Source organism: Panthera leo, chromosome B3, assembly GCF_018350215.1.
Source record: "Panthera leo isolate Ple1 chromosome B3, P.leo_Ple1_pat1.1, whole genome shotgun sequence".
Lineage (NCBI taxonomy): Eukaryota > Metazoa > Chordata > Mammalia > Carnivora > Felidae > Panthera > Panthera leo.
This window is the reverse complement of record NC_056684.1, coordinates 100,616,290-100,635,315: the sequence shown is the minus strand read 5'-3', so window position 1 is coordinate 100,635,315 and position 19,026 is coordinate 100,616,290. Positions and strand designations below refer to the sequence as shown.

At 38.0% G+C, this 19,026-nt stretch overlaps 1 long non-coding RNA gene across 1 annotated transcript; it reads right to left on the bottom strand.

The window, feature by feature from the left end:
- Positions 1-2,671: 2,671 nt before the first annotated feature.
- LOC122221335 lies at positions 2,672-13,567 on the bottom strand. Its single transcript, XR_006203161.1, has 4 exons — positions 13,508-13,567; positions 7,763-7,889; positions 3,810-3,906; positions 2,672-2,890 (listed from the first exon to the last, which is right to left on the bottom strand). It is a non-coding gene; the product is annotated as an uncharacterized LOC122221335 (long non-coding RNA).
- Positions 13,568-19,026: the final 5,459 nt, after the last annotated feature.

Sequence of the window (19,026 nt, the reverse complement as noted above, 5' to 3'; positions counted from 1 at the left end):
ATAAGTTAAATACTCCATTAATAATTTTTAATACTGATTACATGATGAAATGATAATTTTTGATATATTAAGTTAAATATTATTAAAATTTATCTCATATAGGCCTTTTTACTTTTCTTTTTTTTTTTAATTTTTTTTTAATGTTTATTTATTTTTGAGACAGAGAGAGACAGAACATGAATGGGGGAGGGGCAGAGAGAGAGGGAGACACAGGATCGGAAGCAGGCTCCAGGCTCTGAGCCATCAGCCCAGAGCCCGACGCGGGGCTCGAACTCACGAACCGTGAGATCATGACCTGAGCTGAAGTCGGACGCTCAACCGACTGAGCCACCCAGGCACCCCATGCCTTTTTACTTTTCTTAATGTGACTACTAGAAAAGTTAAAAAGTTACATGTGTGGCTCATGTTTCATTTTGACTGGACAGTGATGATTTAGAGAGCAGCATGATCCCAGGCCTGGTGTACAAATAATGTGTACAAATAATCAAATAAGAATTTTCTCTATAAAGGCAATCTCATAGCCAAAGAAAACTCATATACCACTTTTTGAAGTTGCAGGCAGCAGTAGCCCACATTAAGAAAGAAAGATAATACTGGCTCCACACTCAGGAAGAACCATTCAAGCTTTGGGGACCTCACAGTGAGAAAGGTGCACAGTGTGTAGAGTTCAGGGCAAGTCAAACAGAATTACGGAATGGCCAGAGGGGTTGTCTTATGTGGGTGGGATCTGGGGGGATCAGAGAATGAAATCCAAGGAAGGACTAAAGATGTATAATTGTCTACAAAGGACAGGGAAATTAATTGGCATGACAAAGGAGGTTGTAACTAGAAGTAATGGGATAGAGGTAAGAAAGGACAATTTAGGCTCAAGACATTTTAAGGTGAGGAAAAACTAGAGAGGGCTCACAGCGTGGGAGGCTCTCTCAGGCTTGACAGAGGAATGGAGGACTTGACCTAGAGGTCTTTCCAGCTCTGGTTCCTAAAATCCTTTCTTGGTGGTATATTAATATGTTGACAGAGGTGAGCTGGGCAGGCAAAGGAGGAGCTAGGAGAATGAACTGGACGGTGATTTCACTAGGTGGCAACACTGAAATGACAATTGTCTGCCTGCTCTCCTGGCTTCCTGAAGCATCATTTTGGTAACATTACTGTGTGTATGCTCTTGGGAACTTCTATAGTGACCCATTTGTGTCTGCACAGAAACTTCACCATCAAGAGTGAATCCACTAAATGATTGGTGGGGTTGGGTATCTGCAAACGAGGTATACCTATTTGTTACTGACTGTTCCTTTCCCACCCAGCTTGTGAAACAGAGATAGAAAGGGGTGAATCCAGGCCTGAAGACTGAAAAACAAATTGACACTCACACACATGCACCAAACCTATTTCTTCCTCAACAGCCTTCCAAGTTCAGCGTAGACTCTTCACCATTACTGAGATGGGAGACAATGTCTATACGTCAAGACAGGTCACTAACTTAATTATGTGATAAATACTAGTTGTCATCAATCTGCAAACATCACTCTGACAACATTTTCATAATGTCACCTATGCTCCAATAAAAGTTTACAAAAAAACAGTGTGTTTCCAAAATCAATAGAAAGGAGGGGCGCCCGGCAGTCTTGGTCATGGGACAGTGCAACTCTTGATCTTGGGGTCATGGGTTCAAGCCCTATGTTGGGTGTAGAGATTACTTAAATAAATAAGTAAATAAATAAGCAAAACCAATAAAAAGGAAATAAATATTTCATTTCTATTCATTCAACTGCACTGTATTAGACAGGAACTTTTCATTATTATCAAAAGTATATGTGTGGTGGGAGGGAATATCACATCCCTTTTTCCTCACTTTATACCATTTCCTTACTATTAAAGGAGAAAATCAAGAATAGAAAACAATGATACTCCAAACTCCTGCACATCCATCTCTGGCAGTTTCCCCTCCTTCTGTGATTTTCTTCAACGTGAAATGTAGATAGGCTAGTTCTCACTTTCAAAATTTAGCACAGATGTGGGACTTTTTAAATAATACTCTAACTAAGAGCATGGATTCCAGAATCAGAGTGTCAGGCTTCACATTCTGCCTCTCCCACTTGAGATGTTTATGACTTGGGCAAGTTATTTTCTTCTCTGAGCCTCAGTTTCCTCATCATTGTCTCTCTCTCATAGGGTTGCTTAGAGAAATAGATGAGGGAAAATGCATAAAATTCTTAGCATAATACCTGACACATATTCTTTGTCGTTACCATTTCTGTTGCTGTTGTTGTAGTTATTATTAATACCAGAGTGACCATTGATATAGCACTAGATAGCTATTGGGGCAATATAAGCAGTTAAAACAATTGAAGGCAGAAACGTAAAGAAACCTAGTTCTCCACAGAAGAGTAGCAGGTTGTCTTGCCTGCCAAACACCTAATGGAGAGGAGACTCCACTCTGTTCAGCAAAATGACTCTTGAACCTCAAGATCAGATGGCTTGGACGAGTGCATTTGAAATAGCCATTGCATAACTCTGTGAAGGCTAAACTGGGATAAATTATTAGCATGGCCCTGGAACTGTGCTCCATTGTGCAATCAGGAGATTCTGTATGGTTTTACTTTTCATATGAAAAAAAAATATCAAAAACTAGAACCAGAAAACATTTGGAATTTTATTTTAGTCCATGGCCAGATCTTACAACATCGGTGATTTAAACCAGGCATCGAATATGAACTCAACGAGGCCTCTAATATTTCTGCATTACTTGGTTACGGCGAACAGTGTAGACACTGGCGGTTGATGAAACTCTGCAGCATGCGAAGGCTGAGAGCTGTGCTAGTCAACTGGAATCTCAGTCTCAGTTACCCTCCTGGCGTGCTGTGATAACTTAGTACCACGATGCTGAAGTCCTCTGCACCAGAAGTAAAAAGTAAAAATACTACATTTAATAAGCACAGAGACTGCAGTCAAAGCCACATTTACTGCCAAAGAAGCCAACGGACAATGAGGTGAAGCAAAGAGAGAGAAATCTATATTCACCCTGGTTTAAATTTCCAAGAACGTGATAGCAGAAGAAAGAACGATGCATGTAACACCAATATACCATGAACTGCGGCTTTTCCAAAAGTCTTCAAGAAGTACACACAGGATTTCATATAAGTCGATTATGAACCGATTTTCTAAATGGCTGCAATTCTGCCAGTGCTGCTTTTCCCCAAATGAGGAAGCTGTTTATTTGCATCTTCTGTGCTGTCTTTTTGAAAGAGCCATTAAGGGAAGCAGCATAGCCACAAACAAGTACCCAAAAAGAATGGGATCAAGGCAGTGGTATAAAGCTTTGTCCCAGCAATCTGAATGCAGGTGTGAGAGACACAAACCAGGTGGCTAAAAGGCTTCTTTGTTTGAAGCTGTCAGTAGGAGGACCTGATTAATCTCATGCCCCATCCCTAAACTCCCTTTTAACTATGTCAAGACATCGCCTCACATCAGGAAGTCTACAATGACATGGCTATGTGCTAAGCTCAGTTAATGTGGCCCTAGGTTTAAACACTTCAGGTTGAAAGTGGATAATTGGTGGTAGTGGATTTTAAAAGCTCACACAGGTGCCTTTGAAAAGAGGTCAAAAGTCAAGTGCATCTCTCCTGAGAGTACTGGCGAGCCCTTCCTAAGGAGATCAAAATTCCTTTACACAAACCCCCAGGGTCTTGTAAGAACTGTTATTAATTTAGTTCTGTATGTTCCAAATAATGGAAAAACGATACCACATGTGTATATTACCAGTAACCTGGGCATATTTGTTCCAGAGAGGTAGATGTTAGATAGATTTTCACCTGGCACTTCTGGATTGCTAATGAAGTAATCCACTTTCTACCAGGGCAAAACTGGGAGTTCAGGTCAGGGTAATGAACCTTGAAAATGGTGAAAAGCCTGTGGGAGAAAAGGGCATAAACATAGGAATGTGTTGTCATATACCAAATGTATTTGTAAAACCAAAGCTATGGAGCTTTAACAATAGCTCGTAAAAAACAAACACTGCTGTATATATTCTGACTTCAAAAACAAGCATGTTATTAAGTATTTTTTTCTCTTTTGATTTAATATAAGTTACAAAGTTACATCATAACATATCTAATGGGTTTTGAAAAGTACCCCGAAACCCTAACCATTAATTGGCACATTTCAAATACCAGTCGGGAAGAATCTCTTGTTCAATTTGGAGGTCTTCAGCTGTTCATCTTTATTGTTTCTTTTCTCCACTTGTTAGACATTTTTAGTCAATGCATCTACTATTCTATTATACCTTAAGATGTGTTACTTACTAAAATACTATATTTGAAGCTAAATTTACAACAGGGATACATAGTTAGGAAATCTGACATTTTGGCACATATCCAGTAAAAAAATATTTAATTTTGTACCCCTTGTGTCTGCATATAGAAGGCCACAATAGTACATCAATACCAGTTTTGAAGCCTTTGTACATACCCATTAAAATGGCTATTTAAAAAAATACAAGTGTTGGTGAGGATAAGGAGAAATTGGAGCCCTGTGAGCTAGTGGTCAGGATGTAAAAAATACTGCAGCTGCTATTGATCCTTGAAAACTTAAAAATGGAATTAGCATACGACTCAACAATTCCACTTTTGAGAATAGAACCAAAAAAAATTGAAAGCAGGGAACTGAGAAAATATTTGTACACCCATGTCTGGAGCAGCACTATTTGAAATAGCCTAAAGGTAAAGCAAGCCACATGTCCCTCAACAGACGAATGGATAAATATATATATATATATATATATATATATATATATATATATATATATATATATATATAAAATACATTATATTATGTATATAAAGGAATAGTATTCAGCCCTAAAAAGGAAGGAAATTCTGACACATTACAACATGCATGCACCTTGAAGACGTTATGCTAAGTGAAATCAGCGAGACACAGAAGGATAAATAATGGTAAGGTTCCACTTACATCAAGTACTCAGAGTAGTCAAATTCACAAAGGCAGAAAATAGAATGGTGGTTTCCAGGGGCTAGGAGAGGGGGAGACGGGGAGCCACTGTTTAATGGGTTCAGTTTCAGTTTGGGAAGATGAAAAAGTTTTGGCGACAACAATGTGAATGTACTTAATGCCACTGAACTGCATACTTAAAAATGGTCAAAATGGTAAAATTTATATAACATAAATTTTAAGTAGAAAATTTAATTTAAAAACCCTTCATATGTGCATTAGTGTCCTGGAATTGGGGTCTGGATTGGGTGCACTTGCTTGATTGACTGCACTTAACAGGTCTGATGCACTGTTACTAATCAAAAGAAAATGTGTTTCTTTCAAGATCTTAAAGAATCCAACTGGCTTGAGCAAACAGAAAAAAAAACAAGGGTGTAGCTGACATTTTGAAATTGGTACACAAATTCTTGGACCCACTCACTCTATACTTATAATTAGGAAAGAATGTTTGTCCCTAAAATTTTTAATGAAAATCACAGGTTTGTCTTAGTAGTTTTGCCACAAAGTCATGGTTTCACTCAAAAAATGGAGAAAGAAGAGGGGAAAAACCCCTTCAGAAATAACACTTTAATTCAGATTTAATGTTAAACACACACATGTTCATGGTATGTAGCAAAGCTAAGTTAATGGCATAAAAGTAATATGACATTTGATTAACTGGTATTAAACTGAACGTGTTAATTGCAGAGAAGAAAGACTTGCCAAGGCATGTTAGAAGCTGAGCTTCCAATTTGAACTCAGAATACAAAGGAAATGGCTCTAAGATCTGAGTAGCTGCTCTAACATTTACACAAGTCCAAGAAATTCCAAGCTCAAATCCCATGAACATACGTCTATTTATTCTACTTAAAGTGTTAACAGAGGACAGTTCAATTAACAGCATGTAACATTTTTTTGAGAAGACCTCAAAATCCTTTAACTTGCCAATAATAGTTTAAAGACTCCACCGTGTTTTAAAGGCTGGGAAAGGATTCAGTCTCCACAGAAAAGGAGATTGCCCTTGGAGAGCTTGCTAAAGACTTTGGTTAACCAAGAAACTATAAACCCCTGTGTTCTCATTATTACTCAAATATCTTTCACTGTTGATAGATCACAGCAGTTCATTCGATTGCTTATAATTAGTAGTATCCTCTGGTAGAATTTCACCAAAAGGGGAGAGTTACAGAGTTTGATCCTTCCAATCTCCACTTTCCCAGAAAATTTTCACCTACCTGTAAGAGAATAATAGCAATGACAACAATAATAATAACCAAAGTAAAATAATGACAAGAACAATAACCAAAGAGAGAGGATGGTCACAGACAGATTGGGTAGTCATGCTTGATTTCTGGCTCTCAATGAGTCTCATGATTAAAAACTTTCTTAAAGAAGCAAGACATATATGCACACACACATACACACACAAACACACATACACTCGATTTTAGTAAAATTAAGGACCACAGAGGGTGGAGTTTTTAGTAGAATTCATGTTGTAGGACTATTAATTATCCTTAATAAGCATTATTGATTAATTTGCTAGCTGAGCCACTGACAAATACCTTCCCCTGGTTTTGGTATCGGCTCCATAAAAAAATCTGCTAGGTTAGTGGTGCCTGGGTGGCTCAGTTGGTAAAACATCCAGCTCTTGATTTTGGCTCAGGTCATGATCTGATGTTCCAGGGATCGAGCCCCACATGGAGCCCTATGTGGAGCCCTACATCCAGCTCTATGCTGGGTGTGGACCCTGCTTAAGATTCTCTCTCTCTTTCTCTCTCTTCCCCTCCCCCCTCTCTAAAATAAATAAAATGAAATAGAATAAAAAATCTGCTAGGTTACAAATTTTATAAAGTCAGAGACCATGTCTGCCACGTTCACAACTAAATGTTCACCTCCTAGCACAGTGCTGGTCCATGTTGGGCGCTCAAAACAAATATGTATAGGATGGATGGATGGACGGATGAATGAATGAATAGAAAAATAAAAGCAGGTGATGTTATTGACAACCATTGGAGGCAAGGAGAACTTAAAGAACTTAAATTATACCATGTGCCCAGCACCATTCTATGGCATGGTTTATATGGAATAAGCATTTTATCCTCAAAACAGTCTTAAGAAGTGGTCCTATCATGATCTCCATTTTATAGTTGAAGAAGCTGACATGCAGAAAGTACACAGCTTAAGTGGTTCAGTTGAGAAGCAGGTCATCTGGTTTCGGAGTCTACACTCTTCCTTTTACCCATTACACAAAATTTTAAACCAAGATTGATGATGCAAAAAGTAACAGGAACGCTGGCCTTCTGTCCTTAAAAATAGACTTTGAATGTATAACATTCTGAAAGTATAAGCTGGATCATCTCAATCAGAAATCTGCAAGTTCATAAAAATGGAATTAGTGGGGGGAGGGGAATAGCAATGTCTTAGGGTGTTAGCCAGAGCAATGCTTTTTTAAAATCACTTCCTCAGGGGTGCCTGGATGGCTCAGTCAGTTAAGTGTCCGACTTTGGCTCAGGTCATGATCTTGTGGCTCATGGGTTCGAGCCCCATGTCGGGCTCTGTGCTGACGGCTTGGAGTCTGAAGCCTGCTTCAGATTCTGTGTCTCCCTCTCTCTCTGTCCCTTCCCCGTTCATGCTCTGTCTCTGTCTCTCAAAAATAAACGTTGAAATAAAAATAAAATAAAGCAAAATCACATCTTCAGAACCACCAAATATTAGAGAAAGAAGCCGAGGGAGCCATCTATTTCTGCTCTTTACCGTTTACAAGTGTTTACACCAGTACCTGGCAAGGTGTGCTGTGTAGGTGTTGTTGTTACAACAACACCTCCTTTCATACAGGTATGTGGTCACATTTTTCATTCTTCAATTCCTTCAGGTATTCAAGGGATGGCCAAGTCCATTGCAAGTGCCTACAATACCAGAAAACTATTACATTGAAATAAAATGCAAATTGGTATTATCCTTGCCCACTTTGGCAATTCAGAACAACTGTTGTATGAAATTCTCTTCTGTAGGACAGCAATTCAGTTACTTGAAGGTAGCACTTTGTTCCCTCAAATACTCATCTGACATCCTCAGGTTCAGCAACCACTCACTTAGTACCGTGAATTCACACTGTCTTCACCAGAATGCCCTACTCTGGATACAATCTAGTTAGTCACTATGCCTCTTAAATTATGGCATCAGAATTATGGCATAATATTGCAGCTGCTTTCTGACCAAGGCAACTTTTTAAGGGATTCTGAGGTCTCATGATCTGGAAACTATTCCTATTAACACGTCCAATTATAATGCTAGCCATTTCTATGTTTGCATCACACTGTTCATTCATAATAAAATGAAGGCCAACTGGGGTGCCTGGGTGGCATAGTTGGTTAAGCTACGGTTAAGCGATGGACTCTTGATCTCGGCTCAGGTCATGATCTCATGGTTCCTGAGTTCAAGCCCCACATCAGGCTCTGAGGTGATGGTGCAGAGCCTGCTTAAGATTCTGTCTCTCCTTCTCTCTGCCCCACTTGTGCTCTAGAAAGAAAGAAAGAAAGAAAGAAAGAAAGAAAGAAAGAAAGAAAGACTTTTTCAAAAATTTTTAAAATGAAGGTCAACGAAAACCTTTGACCCATTACTACATGCCGTTTAACTTGTGTTTGTGAAATTAATACTTTGACTCTATTTGATTTTACTTTTATTGAATTAAATTTCATCTGTTTTGTTCTAGAATTTTGAGATTATCTTGTATTTTAATTCCATTGTTACATGTGAAGTTTACAATGAAGAGAGTAAAACTTAAGCTTTGTCACTTGCTCTCCCACTAAGACCACGCAGGAGGGGCCCTAGCAACGTGTCCATGTGGTCATAAGTTTTTGTAGAATTAGCATAAGACATTTTAACTGTCATTAATTCTGGGTCTTTCCACTCCATCTTCCCCTCTGTCACATGTGTTCTATGGCACTCAGCACAGAAGTATGTGGGAATGGAGGAAAAACAAGATGTGAAATATAGACAGCCAAGAAGTTAATCTGTGGAAAATTCTTCCAAATCTCACAGCTCATATATGAAAGAAACTTATGGAAGTTTCCCCAAATTTGACAATTCTAAAAATTTACGTAGCATTACCAAAATAAATTTCAATTAATCATGCTAGAGGCAAGACAACTGTCTTTAAGTTCTTTTGCTCAGAAAGACATTACAAAACTATTACCAGGGGGGCCTGGGCGGCTCAGTCGGTTTAGCATTTGACTCTTGGTTTTGGCTCAGGTCACAATCTTACGTTTCATGAGTTCAAGCTCCGCATTGAGTGTAGAGACTACTTAAAAATAAAATCTTAAAAAAAAACCCAACTCTGACATTCTATAAGCATCACAAAATCCCAGAAAATAACATATTTTTATTAATTCACTTCTTGATAGACATTTATATCTGTGTTTTTTTATGGTTTTTTGGCTTTATCCTCTTTGAGGACAGATTTATGCTAATTGTGTCTATATAAAGTCCTCTTCGAATTGGGACTTATGCAGTGATTAATAAATAAATATAATAAAACCGCAGCAAACTGGAATAATTGGTTCAGACTAGTCTAAGTGGAAAATATGCATTATAAACTTCTTAAATTGTATGAATTTCAAATATATGTATAATTCAACATATAATTACTAAGGCAGAGCTAAATTATAAATATGTAATTTAAAGGCAAAGTTGAAGTTTATAATAGGAATGACTACATTACCATAAGTAACATATATATTACAGTAAAACCTTGATTTGCAGGCATAATTCATCCCAGAAACATGCTTGTAATCCAAAGCACTTGTATATCAAAGTGAATTTCAAGAACCATTGGTTCAATTGTGATCATGTAATGTTTAGCATCACATACTACTGGTATTGCAAGACATTGTTCATTTATCAAGTTAAAATTTATTAGAAATGTTTTCTTATCTTGTGGAACACTCACAAAACAAGTTACTTGCAATCCAATGTTTTATTGTATATTGTAACATATTTATAAAATTTCTTTAACATAAAAATTAATAAATGCAAAAACTGGGTTTCCTGAGCCATTTAAGATGATAGGGAAATAAGCTTTGCATTGAATTACTTTTAAAATGCTTTATTTAATAAAATCATGGGACTATTACTAATATTAACATAAATTATAATTTTCAATTAGAAGTTTATTGTATATCTGCATGGGTCAGTTATATTTTCTAGAGATTAGATTCAGAATGTAAAATTTATTTAATATGTGTCCTGAAGAATATAGGATTTAACAGTAAGCCATTTATTATCATATACTGATTTAACATAGGTTCATATAGCAATCTAAAAGGAAAGTGATTAATTTGAAATAGATTTTAATCCACAATAATAAATAACAGCCATGAAAATTAGTATCTACTCACAAGCACAGTTTCACAGAATCTTTAGGGTAGACACTGGTAAAGAAGAGCTAAAAATTCATAAGTAAAATCTATAACCTAAAATATTTGGGGAATTGACAATATAGGAAAACTATAGCCATTCCTTCTGCAAATTTTTCTTCCAATGTGAAATTGATGTATTTGTACATTGTATAAAAAGAGGTTCGTGCTCAGAGAAAAGCATCTAGATTTCTTCAGCACCGTCAGGGCCTCTTCATTCTACTGTTAATCAAAGACAAGCCCAAATATCTTGGGACAGCTAAGAAATCTTGCAGATCTCCAGGGTGCTACAAGACAACAGGATACAAGTTTCCTCTTCTTTCTTAGAGTCCATCTGCTCACCAGCCCCTTCTTTGATCTGGCTATTTCTGGTGATAATTACACCCTTTTTGCTTCATTTGCCTACACATCAGAATTTGTCATCGTTTTGAATTACTCAATAACATAAAATTTATACAGAGCCTTAACTAGAGAAGCAGTTCTTAAGCCAACTAGCACATTCCGAGCACCAGGGGAGATTTTTATAAAAATGATGCCTGGACTCCATCAGAATCTCTAATGTTGGGTCCCAGAATCATAAAAAGTTTCCAGGTGATTCGAACATGAATCCAAGATTGAGAACCAGGCAGCAGAATAATGAATGAGCCTGTCCAGATGATATAGGAATGATAGAGCAGCCATAAAATCATCAATTCATTCTCTTACACTATTTTGAGCTCAGTCAAGTTAAAAAGGGTGACCATGAAGGTTTGCCAATAAATTCCAGTGACTCCAAGGAGTCTCAAACTCAAATCTAGAGGGGCTGGATGTTAAAAACAATTGGGGATTCCCCCCTGTGGTCAATAGGAGAGAGTGCGAGCTGTACCCAAAGCGGGGCGGAGGGGGGTTGGCTGTAATTCAGTTCTTGTCAATTATTACCATGCCGAATGTGAGCCATTGTTGCTGCATATTTTAATCTTTCAAGAGAAATCAGAGAGGAGTTGGGGGGGGGGAGGGGTGGTGCATGTGTGTGAAATCTCCTGACTTTTAAAGGATAGTTCAAAAAATCTTATAAAGTTGAAAAGCCAAAAAAGCATGTCTGCCAAGTGGACATGAGCCCAAGGCCTGACTCCAAGTGCTGGAGCTATATAGGATCAAGGGGCATGCCCTGGGGTGGCTGCTGGGTCTGGAGCCTCCCGCCTGGGTTGTCAATACTATACCAAGGCCCTAAAACCAACAAATTAGACACTGAACATGTGACACACAACAAAAGTAAGTATTTCTCCACACTGTCATTTATCCCCTTAAAAATATTACCTCACACCACCATTAAAAAAGAAAATGAGTACTTACTTAAAAACCACATTAAAGTCATTTTAAGAGATGTGAGATCATAAAATTCTGTTCTAAAAATGGACATATCATGGAACACACATATCATGAGCATGTCCATCCAGACTTGCCCAAGAATGGGAGTGCTAATAGGGAAGGAGCAGATGGTTATTACTTTTCTGTGATTATTGGAATCAATAGGAAAGGAAAAAAAGTCCATTCAACCCTTAAGAAAAAAAATTAATAAGTAAAATATAAAAATGGCACCAATCAGCTCAAAGTAACAGCTATCTTCAGAAATACATTTTTTTAATTTCCAAAGATTTTTATGATATTATTTATATGTTTGCATTGCAATAGGGCAATAAGGCCATATCTCAGTTTTTTTTAAGTTTATTTGTTTACTTTTTTTATTTTTAAGTAATCTCTCCACTCAAATTGGGGCTCAAATTCACAACCTTAGATCAAGAGTTGCACACTCTACTGACTGAGCCGGCCAGGCACCCCAGTATCCCAGTTCTTGCTTTTACTAACTGCGTAACTATTAACAAAAATTTGTCTGTTTGCCAAATGTGTCAAAGAAAATAATAAAACATATGATTGCTCAAAAACTTAAATTAGTACAATTTAAAGTGCCTTGCATGTAGAAGATGTTAACATTTGGCTTAATGCTTGTGAAAATAGTTATTACATATGCATTGACGTTATATAAAACAGCCACCCATTTTATGAGGGATTCCAAAGTTACCACTACCCAGTTTTCACTTCTTTACTATCTTAAAAGGTATATTAATTCAGTCTGTAATATTACTGAGCTCCAACCACATTTAAGCTAACATGTTCAGAAATTGTAGAGATCCCAAAAAGATCAACATAGGTTCTTCCATTAAAGAATATAGATTTCGTTCATTTATTTATCCAACAAACATTTAATGAATACCTACTGTGTACCAGGCACTGTTCTAGATAACGAGGATACAACTCTGAATAAGGCAAAAACCATTCCAGTTCTCATGGAACTTAGAAAATGGTGAAGCTAAACAATAAACAACTAAGAAAATTAAGTAATAATAGCTGCTATAAAAAAAAATACAATGGGCTTATGTGCTACAGAGTGATTGGGAGGCTACTTTATGTTAGGCGGTCAGCCAAGAAAGGCTCTCTTCAATGACAAAAGAAAGCTGGTCACGTAGAGCTCGTCTGGGGAAGAGTGTTCTCTAGGAAGGGAAGAAGGCTGGCATATTTGGAGAGCATTATTAGGGTACATGAGTGTGAGTCAAATGGGCAAAGGGGAGAGCTGTATGAGGTGAAGAAGGAAAAGTTAGCAGGTCCATATCATGTGGGGACTCATGGCTAGAGTAAGGGATGTGCATTTTATTGCAGCAGGGAAAGGAAGTACCCAGTTAAAATACTAAGTAAAAAGTGCTGTGGAAATCCAGGCAAAGGCTGTTAATTCTGCATGCCTACAAGGGAGGTTTGGAAGGCTTCTGGAGAAGTGGATTTGAACTGAGCCTTAGAAGATGAGCACAGCCAAAATTTTGAGTAGGCACAGAAAGACAAAAAGGGCATTCAAGGTTGGGAAGCCTGTAAAACCAACAATACAGGCACTTAGTGGTCTGGGATGGTTGGTGTGGGAACCTAGAGAATTGTGGAGGAAGATTGAGCCACAAAGGGAGAATCCTAGGTGGTGAAGAGGAAAGGAGGCCACTTAGAATATTACCAGAGTGAAACCTGAAAAAATAGGGATATATCTTTTTTTTAATTTATTTCATAGCGATGTGTACATTATAGACACTTACAAAATCTCTGTGAACTGGTTGGACACCGAGAGTGACCATGAGTATTCTGCTAGTGCTCTATTATGGTTACCTGGGCATGTCTAGTTGCCATATTCATTTACATATTCTAGAACACATACAGATGATTTCTCAGAAGGCAATCTGATAATGCAGATTTCCAGGATACATATTCTTTGGTCCAGCATCTACACCTTTTTTTTTTTTTTTTTAAGTAAGCTCCAGGCTTGAACTCATGACCCTGAGATCAAGAGTTGCAAACTCCACCTACCGAGCCAGCCAGGTACCTCTAGTCTAGTGTGTTCACCTTTAGCAGTTATACAACCTATAAGAAACACTTACGCAACTACACAAAAATTGTATGTGCAAGGAAGTTCAGCATGGAACTATAGGACTCCTACATTCCACCTCTCTGAAGTCCTGGAGCCACCCCCATACTCTCCTACATCACCAAAAACAGCAAGAGGTATTTAGAAATGGGAAACCAAGGAATTAGTCAAAAACACAAGCTCCATCTAAATCAGTGTTTTTTAAACAGTAGCTCATGATCCATTACTTGAGCCAGCTGGTAGCCACTGACAAACATTTATTTAATTTAGAAGAATCAAGTAGGGGTGCCTGGGTGGTTCAGTCGGTTAAGTGTCTGATTTAGGCTCAGGTCACAATCTCACAGTCCATGGGTTCGGGCCCCCCAATTGGGCTCTGTGCTGACTGCTCAGAGCCTGGAGCCTGCTTCAGATTCTGTGTCTCTGTCTTTCTCTGCCCCTCCCCCACTCACACTCTGTCTCTCTCTGTCTCTCAAAAACAAATAAACATTTAAAAAAAGAATAGAGTAACATAAAACAGAGCAGAAAGCTTTAGAGTGAATTGAACACAGTACAGGTAAGTGTTGTGTTTCCTAAACAACTTGCTTCTGTTTTTCATACACAGACACAAGCATCTGTGTCCTGGGTTATAATGTTAGTTGTGTTTCTTAGAAAAAAATTTGAGAAATACTAGTTAAAATTATTTTGGGGGGCTACTGTTAAACCCGAACACTATTTTTTTAACCCACTGATAACTGATGCAAGTTTATGGGGAAAACCCACTCAGTTATACATGGATGTAAGTGTATGTCATCTGCAGGACCCTGAAGAGGTCCAAAAGGATGCAGAGTAAACAGGCAACTGTGATACCTCCAGAGAATATGGAAGCTGTTCTAAAAGGGAACAACTTTCATTTTGTATTTTATATACTGTATATACTATATGCCTTTATATACTTCTGTGTTGTAATTTTCAAAAATAAAGAAAAAGTAGGTGTGTGAGAAGACCCTGCCTATTGAGTATTCCATCAATTGTGATAAATGATTTGAGGCCTTTAGGTGTTTGGACGGCCAGAAACATGGCAAAAGAGAATCTGAGAAAAAGTCTTAGAAGAAAACCTGGCACCTGAAGGGAGACTTGAAAAGTGGGCGAAGCGAGGCTCAGGGTAAAAAGTCGAAGGAGTAGGAAATCCAGTGCTCACTAACAAAAATAACTCCGAGGACTGCTCGTCTAATGGCCAGCAGACCCTGAACCACTGGGAAGCTACAGAGTTAGAAAGAAGACAGCTACTACGCAGAGCTCCCAAACATATGGAGCTCCTCTGACCACATGATAAAGGCCAGGTGCCAGGCGGTTCCCTCCGTTCCCCATCTTAGCATCATGCCAGGCTGTGGCATCCTCTGTCGCCAGAGGGCTCTGTTGACCACACGGATGAGGCATGCCTGTTCATAGGCCAGGCCCCTGGATGCTGTTGGGGACACTCAGAGCGTGCTTCTGTGCTTCTCCCTTCTTTATGACTCTATGGTCACATGCTTGCAGCAGAAATGTTAGTATCTTCAATTAGAGCTTTTCCAAGAAGCAGTGTGGGTCATACTGGGTGGTACATAATTGATCAGATGTTACATTACATCATCTCTCATGCTTGATGATACCAGCATGGATGTCCTACCAGCTTGTCTTAACTAGCTGTTCCCAACTGGTTCTGGGCCTCTTACCTTTCCCAGGGTATATTGATTAAAAAGTGGTCTTTCTGTCTATTTGGTGCTTGCTGACTTGGAAGTGATAGCACATATTTCTTTTTATTGGGAAGAACGTAAACTTGATTATATACCAATCAATTATTTATCAACTATACCATCTTTGTAAAACTGATCGTGGCCAAGTTCCCAGACACCAAGATGTCCTACGCAGCATCTTCAAAGAGAGCAGGATTCTGCACCCTGGATTTTAATTTAACAAAAACATACAAAAAGTGCAAGGCCTTGAATAAACACATCATTACCCGTTTTAGAAGACTAAGCTAACCCTTTGCAATGTGTTGTCAAAGTTAGAAAATCCATTTAACAGTGGCAACAGGTAAATTGCTTTCCTAACTAAAACCCGCAAATATTCATCACATCACTTTACACATGGAATTGCTTGTAAGTGGCAAATGTATCTTAGTCATATTTGAAATTTCAGTACTCAGCAGTGGTGTTACACATAGCACACACTTAATAAACATTAAGTAAGTACATTAATAGGTAAGCTCATCGGGTAAAGTAGACATAAGGCCTTATTTCATTGGTGACTATTGCTGATTACCACAGAATTTTTGAATCCTAAAAGCAAAAACTGATTCTATTCATGAAATCCTACACTTATTAACATTAATTATCCTTTTGTCGGCGAGGGGGGGAGGTCCTCTATTCCAGTCATTAAGAAAGCTGCAACATTTCTGGATCTCGGTTTTTATGGCAACTAAAACATAAAGTCCTCATTCTGCCATTCAATATTGTAAGTGTCTCCTAAATCGTTATTTGTTGATCATATTGGTGATGTCTAATTTTTATGAGCAGTGAAATCTATTATCTTTTGTATCACTCTTCGGTATTTTATTGTATTCATTGTATTTTCTATCAGTCTTTGGTATTTTATTGTAAGTGACAAAGGAGATCTATTTTATAAGTAGAAGATCTCTTCTTATAAGTAAGAGGCAGAGATGCAACACACCCGTAACTAAACTTAACTCTCTTTTTCTCTTCCCACCCACCTTTTCTTCTTTCCCAACAGTTCAGTTTAAGACCAAAAATCCAGATTACAGTCAGACTCTTAATGTTAAATGCATTTTCATGGAGGCATGTGTCTGTGAAAGAAATTTTATAGGAACAAATGATCAATTGCATTTTAAAAATCAACTCCTACACACACTGCTGGGTAAATTGCCAAAGGGTTCATTATGTTTCCCACGCTAGGACCGAGGGTAAGGACACTCAAGAAGTGAGCTGAATATTTCAGATGATTGGGTTTCACAACTAAGAAGCTTAATTTTAAAAAACTCAAGTGAGATAATATAATAGCAATTTCAGGATAATAACAGCTATTAAGATTCTCTATCCTGGAATCGTGGGACTATATTTTTAATCCTTCCATTCAAATGTTAATTATTCATCTGATTAGATAGAAAATAATATTTTAAAATCCTTCTTACTGAGCAACAGATTCATACCCACAGCCACCGTGCTTTTTCCACTATGGACCAGAATTGATAGCCCTTATAATTTTTAAATGATAGGCACTACCGGAGCCCGTCTGGAGCAATTCACCAGCTGTACTGAAACTACCTTAGTATCCCCTTGGTGTTTGAGCCAGTGATGGCAAATCCCAGTGGCTGACTGTAAACCCTTTTCTAATCACTGGTTTTCCAGGTTGACCAGTGGCAATATTAACAGTAACTAATTGATGCCAGCCAGCCAAAGACACCTCATCTCTACATTTGATCAATTTCACTTAGTAGAAAATGAACAATGCTATTTACTTACCTATGGGACATATTAAACCACCTTGCTGAAAAAATAAGCTTCTCTCACAAATCAATTTTAAAACTACATAGCATACGATCAAATGCTGAACCAAATGAGTCTGCTCTTTGGTTATGCTGTTGTAGATCTGAAGAATCCCAGTGAAAAGGAAAGAAAACTTATGCCAGTGGATAGAAGTGGTTAGTTATCATAGAGCGATAAGTGATGTCTCAATAAAACTAACGTTCTTAAGGCAAATGGAGGAGCTATGAGGCTTGAGTAAGGAAATACCTCCCTCTTCAATATCAGTGTAAGTTGGTAATTCAGAGGAGTTGGGCTTTGCTGCCTCCGACACAAAGTCTTAGTTTTCCACTGAAAGTAATCGTGCTTTCATTTTGAATAAGTAAGCACATCACTCCATGTCATTAAGTCAGAGGAAGAAAACAACAACAAACCTGGGACTTTGCTCATGAGATAAATAAGCAAAACCAAAAACAAAGACAAAAACAGAGATACTGTGTCTACTTCTAGTCCCCCAAACAGAGGAAACTTTTAGCTTTTCCACATAAGTTACTGTCTCCCTAACAAAAAAACGCTTTTCCCTGATGCTTTTGCAATGGGTACAATAAGACAATCAAATGAAGAAACTGCTCTTTTTTTTTCTTTCTATCATGTGCAGATAAACTCTAATAGTTTTATCCCTTAAATAGCCATGTATCCTTTGAGGAGGCAACCTTTCTGAATTTAAGCTTCCTCTACAAGTAAACAACTTTTCTTAAAACATTTTGTCCCTGGGGACACCTGGCTGGCTCAGTCGGTGGAGCATGTGACTCTTGATCTCTTGGTTGTGAGATTGAGCCCCATGTTGGGTATAGATTACTTAAAAATAAAATCTTGTTTAAAAAAAGTTTATTTATTTCTTTTGAGAGGGGGATGAGGAACAGAGAGAAAGAGAGAGAGAAAGAGAGAGGGAGAATCCCAAGCAGGCTCCACACTGTCAGTGCAGATTCTGACACGGGGCTCAAACTCATAAACCATAAGATCATGACCTGAGCCGAATTCAAGAGTTGGATGCTAAACTGTCTAAGCCACCCAGGCACCCCTAAAAATAAAATATTAAAAAAATATTTTTAAAACTTTTTTCCCTGAATCTATTTTCTGTCACACTCCTGAGGCCCGGTAACACATAAGGTTTTTGTTTGTTTGTTTTAATTTAGCAAACAAACATGGCACCCTTCATGATTCTTCATGTTCAGGGAAGATTATTTGCTTCAAACTGGTGCAGACAGAGAAGATTCCAAACAAACAAGACCCAGTGGAATGAAAGAACAAGTGTTACTCAAAAGCATCTCTTCAGGAAAGAATATCGTGAAGTGCAATCTCAAACTGTTTCTATCCAGGAAGCTGAAGCAAATGAAGAGGAATTTGACATGGTTGGAATTTCCCTGGACCTTTATTTTTCACTTACCTATCTAACACACACAAGAAAATCCATCTCTGGAAAGACATAAAATAGGCACTTCCAAGAACTACATCTAAAGAAGCCTTTGGTACAGAAGCTATGCCCAACGTGGACTTCAAGAATTTATTTTCAAGTCCAAAATACTTGAGATCAACCAATACAAAGTATTACTTGATTTAATGAGGTCAGTAGATTAATTTTCTTCCTTTCCAGGACCAGAAATTGCTGAATCAGCCCAGGTGTCATGAACTTTCA